The sequence below is a fragment of the Ammospiza nelsoni genome, chromosome 6 (assembly GCF_027579445.1).
Source record: "Ammospiza nelsoni isolate bAmmNel1 chromosome 6, bAmmNel1.pri, whole genome shotgun sequence".
NCBI classification, from domain to species: Eukaryota; Metazoa; Chordata; class Aves; order Passeriformes; family Passerellidae; genus Ammospiza; species Ammospiza nelsoni.
The window spans coordinates 47,309,507-47,317,233 of NC_080638.1; the positions used below are offsets into that span (position 1 = coordinate 47,309,507).

A 7,727-nucleotide genomic window follows, 5' to 3' on the forward strand; every position below is an offset into this window, starting at 1 on the left:
GTTATTGTTCCCCCCCCCCCCACTCCCCTGCCGGCACGAAGCACAGCCATGAGTTAATTTGGCGGCCGCTGGTAATGTTAACATTCAGGTTTTACAGAACGCGTTTGTTTCCAAAGCGTTTCCTTTAAGAGGAAGCCCCCGGAGCCTGCACGCATGCACTGGTCCGCCACCACCAAAATACCCAAAATCAGGCTCGTTAGTCGTGGGTGCACGCCTGAAAAAAAAATAAAAACAAAACCCTAAGGCCCCAGCGAGGATCGAACTCGCGACCCCTGGTTTACAAGACCAGTGCTCTAACCACTGAGCTATGGAGCCGCCGCTTTGAAAGTATCCCGGTTATGCCTAAGACCCGTTCCGACCCTCTCCGCCGCCCCCTGCCGGGCGCCCCGGGCCCCGCGCCGCCGGCCCCGCCCTCCGCTGGCCCCTGAGGGCCCGCCCTGCACAGCGGCCTGCCCGCCGCCGCCGCCGCCGCCGGGGGGAGCACGCGGCCCGCCCGGAGCCGCTCCTGGCCGCCCAGGAACTGCCGGAACTCGGCGGGAGCCGCCTGCCGCCCCGTTTGTGCCCTCTACCCCCGGCACCCCGCCCGCTGCCCTGTTTGTGCCCTCTCCCCGGGGCACCTCGCCTGCCCCTTCGTTTGTGCCCTCTCCCCGGGGCACCCCGCCCGCCGCTCTGTTTGTCCCCGTTCCCCGGGGGATCCCGCCGCCCTGCCCCGGCTCTCGCCCGCCACCCCCGGGGTGCCGCTCCCGGCTCTCCCGGGCGGCCGCCGCGGTTCCGTGGGAGAGCCCGGGCTGCAGGAGGGTCCCTGGGCCCGCTGCAAAAGCGGCAAATAAAGCCGCTGGGATGAGCACGTCCGGCCGGGCCAGCAAAGGCGCCGGAGAAATTCGGTGGGTGGGCGAATGTCTGACATACAGCCTGATCTGTACCGGCTAGGAGTAAAAACACCCTGTCGTAACAAAGGGTTACTACAACAGAGGTTGGGTGTTCTTAGGAAGTGTGAGCAGAGGTGCTGCCCGGGGCTTCTGAGCATCACTTGAGTGACGCCTTGCAGCCCTGAGCATGGACCCTAGAGAGGATTTCTAGGTAATTCTCTCACCTGGTGCCTGCAGATCAACTTTAACAGAGGTTACAGAGCTCAGAAGCGTCAGCTGACAGCTAAAAGGTGGAAGGCAGCCACGGTGTTGGACCCATCTAAATGTACTGCTGGTGTGCACTGCTGGTGCTGGGTATCATCCCTGCTAACAGCACGCATTGGCTAGGGGTCTGTGATCACTTGTGAATGGCCTGAACATTTTTTTAAACTTCATGGCAGATAAAATTATTGCAGCCATATGCCTTTCAGAAAGCTCTGTTCAGGGCCCTGTCTTCATTCTGTACTAATATCTCTTTGTATAGAATTCAAACTTGGATCACCAGATGGGAAAGGGATGCAGTGGGGGAGCTCGTAAACCTGGCTTGGCTTAACAAAATCTTGAAACAAAGAATGTTACACTATGGAAATAAACCTCAAAAGTCCACAGCAGCATCAGGATCTGCAGTATCCTGGGCACTAGATGTGTTAATATGTGATTTCTCCCCAAAGCCTTTTTCCTTCAAAGTATCTTCTCACTTTAATGCCCTGATAGATTTTAATAAATGATGTCAGTGAAATTTGACATAAACACTGAAAAATTATTGCTGACTCATAAAACAAAACTCCATGCAGCAGCTGGATAGTAGATACAGTCAACAGAATAACAGGAGGAAAGTCGATTTTCTTCATTGAATGATACTCATTACATGCATGTATATTTGAATATTGTGAAAATATTCAGTGAAGATTAAGTGTTTGGATCCACTAAGCACTTCATCTCAAATTTCTACTCTGGAAATAACAAGTGTGAGTTGTATTTCTAGTCGTCATGACCAAGATATTAGTGTTAAAATTACATATGTATGTATTAATCATACATTATTTGCTGTGTTATTTTAAGGACATGTCTCCTCTGAGATATGCTTGATACTAAGCCAGGTTGCAGACTTTTCAGTCTTCAAAACTGTGATGAATGCCAGTAGCAGCTTTAAAGCTTTTCTAGATGGTGTGTGTGTGTCCTATCTACACATGTGTAATGCAGTGGAAGTTTAAGAGCACTGCATTGTAGCAAACTATAGGCCTACAGATTATTTGTTGTTAAGATAATATTGTCATGATTAGTTGTCACACCCTGGAAAACAGAAAAATGTCATTGCCTTGCAAAAGATTGTGCAGTTTTTTCCCCCATGCCACTTTTCATGCTCAGCCTGAGTTGCCACATGCCTATCTATGAACTTGGAAAAGTCAGTGAAATCCCTGTTGGAGACTGTCGTGCAAGTGCATCAGTGCACAGAAGTCCAGAACATATTTAACATTATTTTTAAAAAGCCCCAAACACCCAAAATGCCCAACACCAAACCAAAAATATAATTTATGAAAACTTGTTACATGTTACCATAAGTTCTCTTCAACATTTGTTGTTTTCTTCTGCTACCTCATGTCACTTCTAAGGCAGAACAGCCAGAAAATATTTCAGAAAGGTTTTTTAAGGCCGATAGGGATGGACCTTTCACCACTAGGGCTGCCAGACATTGCAGCTGTAGTTCAAAGGGACCCTCTTTGAACAAAAACAGTTGTACTGGGTTTATTATTTAAAAGCCTTGCATCCTTAAGACACACAGGCCTCAAGAGCTAATGGGCATTCCATTCATTCAATTAACTTGGGAAAAGGACTGTGCACTGAAAAGAAATCAATACAGAACACAGCTCCCTTAGGAGCTGAGGCTCAGAAAGACAGGATTGTACCAAACCTGTGTGAGAGCTGTCAGCACAGCTGAGGCACTTGGCACTTACCTTCTCCCTTCATCAGGGACTGACTCCTGGAGTCACAGATGTTCATCTTCCCTAAACACCAAAAGAAATGCACCAGTTGTGATACTTGAGGAGAACAAAACTGGAAGTGGCAGCACGTACCAATGGGAGGAGTAGAGTGTTTTCTGTATTTTTCAGAGGAAGCATTATCAAAAACCCCCACAATTTTAATTTAAAATAAATTCCTACTCCTCTTATATAAATGGCTGAATGTAAATGTTTGAAATACTGGCTTTTTCTGTCTGTTATTGTTTTGTTCTAGGCTCATTTACATCCATGAAAAAAGACTGACTGGTTTTCATTTGGTCTAGGAAGACAGGGACCAAAACCTCATTGCAGTAATACTGAATCTTGATCAAATAATTATTTACTCCAAAATGAATGGCAAGGTCAGAGGTGTCTGAGTTCAAGATAAGAGAGTGGACCCAGTTCTCAAAGTGGAGGCAATTGTGCTTTAAAACTTTCATGCACTGGCACGTTGTTGCTATGTTCATATCACTTTAGGGAATGTACAGATCATCTCTAAAAACCCTTCTGATTACTATGGAAATAAGAAACAACAAATAAACCAATAAATCATTTACATTCCTACCAGTTCCCTCCTATTTCTCCACACTGCTATCTTTTATCTCTCCCACCCCATCTTTCAAACACATTTTCAGAGCCAAACCAATATCTACTTGGCAGAATTTCTTTAGGCACATATTCTTATTTCACATCCATATTACTAAGTAGCTCATCTTTTTATAACTGAAGGTGATTCTTTGCATATGAAGTCTAAAAATGCTGTCCAACTTAAAGCTACCAGAAGCTGTTATTGCAGTAATCACTCCCTCCCTAAGTCTGTACATCAGTGCCTGAAGTGGAAGCCCTCCCTTTCTTCAGTGCATTAGTATTGACAAAGCTAGTCCTTCAAATACATTTTTAATAACCTTTTTATATGGTGCAATATCACTGAAAGTTCACTGCATTTATTTTTGTCAGTTCAGAATGATGGGATTTTATATGAAAGGATTGAAAAGATTTTTCTGTTAGTGCTCTTCATTTTAAAGGCTCCAAAGCATTAATACTGTGAACGTTAATATTTTGGCCTGATACATAATCTGCCTCTGCACATATTGCAGCTGGGCTAATGGGAGAAACCAGAAAAGTAGCTTTGTTGATCAGGAGCACAGCCAAATTGCAGGGATCTCCTCAGTTTTCAATGATTTGCATTTCTTTTTTGATTTTTTAATGTCACTGTACCAGAACAGTGGCATAGGCTGCCTTTCCTGTTATTGGAGACATCAAAGGGAGATACTGAGGACCTGTCTCTTTACTGATTTCCAACTTTTTCAGGCACTGACACTCCCACCTAACGAGTCCAACACACTGCCAAAATAGCATCCCTGTGCTGGAACAGTGTGCTAGCACTTATTGTGTCAGAGGTGCCAGTGTGCAGCTTTCCAGCTCTTGGAAGCTTTGAGCCTAGGTCTAGTGACACCTAACCAACCCTGCCTGTGCCATGGAGCACAGACTGCTCCTGCTCCTGAGCATGGCTTGGGCTGGGAACCCAGCACGGGCTGTGGGTGGGGGCAGCAGTGCCTGGCACTGCATTCTCTCTGTGCATGGCACTGCATTCTCCCAGTGCATGGTACTGCACTCTTCCAGTACGTGGCACTGCATTCTCCCAGTGCATGGCACTGCATTCTCCCTGTACATGTCACTGCATTCTCCCAGTGCATTGCACTGCATTCTCCCAGTGCATTGCACTGCATTCTCCCTGTACATGTCACTGCATTCTCCCAGTACCCAGCACTGCATTCTCCCAGTGCCTGGCACTGCATTCTCCCTGTACATGTCACTGCATTCTCCCAGTGCATTGCACTGCATTCTCCCAGTGCATTGCACTGCATTCTCCCAGTGCATTGCACTGCATTCTCCCAGTACCCAGCACTGCATTCTCCCAGTACCTGGCACTGCATTCTCCCTCTACATGGCACTGCATTCTCCCTGTACATGTCACTGCATTCTCCCAGTGCATGGTACTGCATTCTCCCAGCACATGGCACCCAGCTGCCTCTTTCCCACAGAAAGTGAGGTACCAAAGCAGAAGGGTCCTGCTGGAGCTCTGCTGCAGATGTCTGACCACGAAGTTTCCTGGCACAAATCCAAAGGGATTCATTTACAGGATCAGCATGTGCAGCTCCAGAGATCTGCCCCAACCAGTTGCCAACATTCTCCACCAAAGCTAGGGAAGAACCAGCTCTTAAGTGATAAGTTGGGTGGTTGCATCTCTGTGTGCACTTACTGGGGCTGTCAGTGACTGGGAATCTTCCTGGCAATCAGAACAGATGAACCAAAGAAGAAAATGATCTGCCCTGCACACTGCTTACCAATTTCATCCCTTGGTCGGGGGTGAGGTCCTTGGAAGAGGACATGCCTCTTCTGAAGTGAATCAGCAGAGGACTTTGACATTATCCACTGTCTTTCAGGAACATTAAATTAATTTTCCAGCTGTCACTCACAATTAATCTATTTATTCATGCAGGGGGGTAAAATTTCGTTCCCTTATATTACACAGCTAAAAAGTTCACTCTGCAAATCTGTTTTCTTAGGAAAGAAGGAATTTCCTGACCAAGACTGCTTCCTGCAAAAAGGGACTGCAACAGTCTCTTAGCTTCTCATCACAATAAAAATAAGTATCTTTTGCATTACCCTACATTTAATTTTTTCTGTATTCACTTCCATTATTGGTTTATCTTTCCATCAGGGGGTATGCTAGGAGGAAGGCTGAACAGAGACTTCTGTTGTGTGTTTGAAATAATACTGTAGCAAATAAAAACACCAAAGCAAGCTTTTTTTTTTTTTTAATAGACAAGCTGATAGGAAATGAGTTTCCTATGGGACAGAGCTGGGAAGAGTGGAGTTCATATAAGATTTTCCACACCATTTCATAGCTATCCAGTTAAGAGCAGGCATCAAGCTACAGCAAGGGTCACCAGGTAATTTTCCTTGACACACAGTGCATGCTTCTCATTCCATTAAACCACGTCAAGGTAATGCAGTGAATATTACACTGACTTGCCAAACTGCATTAACCACAGTGCTTTCTCTCTAAGACTTTAAGGTGATGCCTCTTGGCATAGCTGCATGAGGCTTTTGGGAAATATGACCAAGTATTTGCATCTTTGCAAAAGTTTGAATCCTTCAGCCTTCTTGAAGCAGGAAATACGAACAATATTTATAGACACCCTAATATTAATATAAAATACCATATTAGATATTCAAAAGGGAAAAGAACAGGTTATTAATTGAAATTCAGCATCTTGCCAACAAAAAGTAGGATTGAGGTTTCCTAAAAATGAAAAAACCATCAAAGTTTTGAGTATGATCTCAGACAGTCCTGGGTGTATAATCAATGCAGAGATCTGTCTCATCTATACTTTAATTTTACACAGTAAGGAGTAGAAACAACTCACTCTGACATTCCTATGTAAACAACATTGGGCATTTTTGGAAGACCAGAAAAGTGTGACAGTCTCTTTCAGAGCCCCAAGAACAAAGGCCCACTTCAGTTTATGTGGAATTTCAATGTAGCCAGTATATTTTGTGGCAAGCCATGTCCTAGCTACAGATTCTTCAGTTATTTTCACTATTTGGAGCAGGGGAATTATCACATCTTCCATTCCTTTGTTTGATTTCAACTGAATCCCTGGAAAGCTGTGTGTCACACTTCTCTACCTACATTTTATGTTGACATCCTCCTGTGAAAAAAGACAGGTGTAATGGGTAGATTTTGCTGGCTTGAACAAGACTTCTTTTTATATGTAATAAAAGTTTTTCTTGATTCCTATCTGCACTGCTTTTATGTGGCTAATTTAGAGCCCTGGGCCTATTCTAGTCAAAATCTAGGAGCTCTATATCCCAGTAACAGACTCTGTACCAATACCACCATTTTGTCCTACTAAAACATCTCAGTTTCAGGTGGGAAAAGAATTCAAGTGTTCACTGGGGCCAGTCACTGAAACTTCAAGCAGTCTCCTGCTCCTGCTTGCTCACTGTCAATAGCAGCATCTATTGCATTTCCACAAGTATCAAAACTGAACTGTCTTCTACACCAACTCATTTCAGACAAGCTGTGACAGTGATCACCATCATCTCCAAGTCAAGCTGCATCTGAAACTCAGCCTGACTCTTAACATTTCTGCAGCCTGTGACCAGGAACCCCAGTCCTATATTCATGAGCCACTGGAACAATCAAGCAGGACCAAGCAGTAAAATCACAGCCCAACTTCAGTGAAATCTGCAGAAGGAACTATTTTTTTCTTTCTGTTCTTAGAAATGAAACACATGGTACCAGCACTTTGTTAATTACAGTGAAGAGCTTGTGAACTTCAGCAGTTTTCCAGCTGGAATTTTGTCCCACAAAAATCACAGTACTGAGTATCTGGTAATGATAGTAAAAAAGAAAGGCTCCAACAAGAAATTAATTTCTATGGAAAGATCTGGGCTTTTAGTTAAACAAAAAAGAAAGGCATCTGCAAGTAACTAGTCCAGATTCTAAAGCAGATAGATTTAATTTTCAAAATACGGGTGGAGAGTTGCTTCTAAAATTGACACCTGCACATGCCAGTACAATTTTATTTTTGTTCATGTAATTTTTAAAACTTGTTCTTATTATACCATTTTCCTGCTTTATATTACACTGGTACTACTGAACCTTGAAATATAATTCTTTGGGGACCCTTAGCAGTGATATGCTGAGTTTTTAAATATATCACATTATTACTGTTATTTATACAAATGACACAAAGATCTCTTCATTAATATCACGATTACTCCATTCTCTGGAAGAAAAGAATAC

The 7,727-nt window shown here is 44.1% G+C and overlaps 1 non-coding gene across 1 annotated transcript; it reads right to left on the reverse strand.

Moving 5' to 3' along the window:
- Positions 1-242: 242 nt before the first annotated feature.
- On the reverse strand, positions 243-315 carry TRNAT-UGU (transfer RNA threonine (anticodon UGU)). The gene has a single exon. It is a non-coding gene; the product is annotated as a tRNA-Thr (tRNA).
- Between the last annotated feature and the right edge of the window lie 7,412 nt (positions 316-7,727).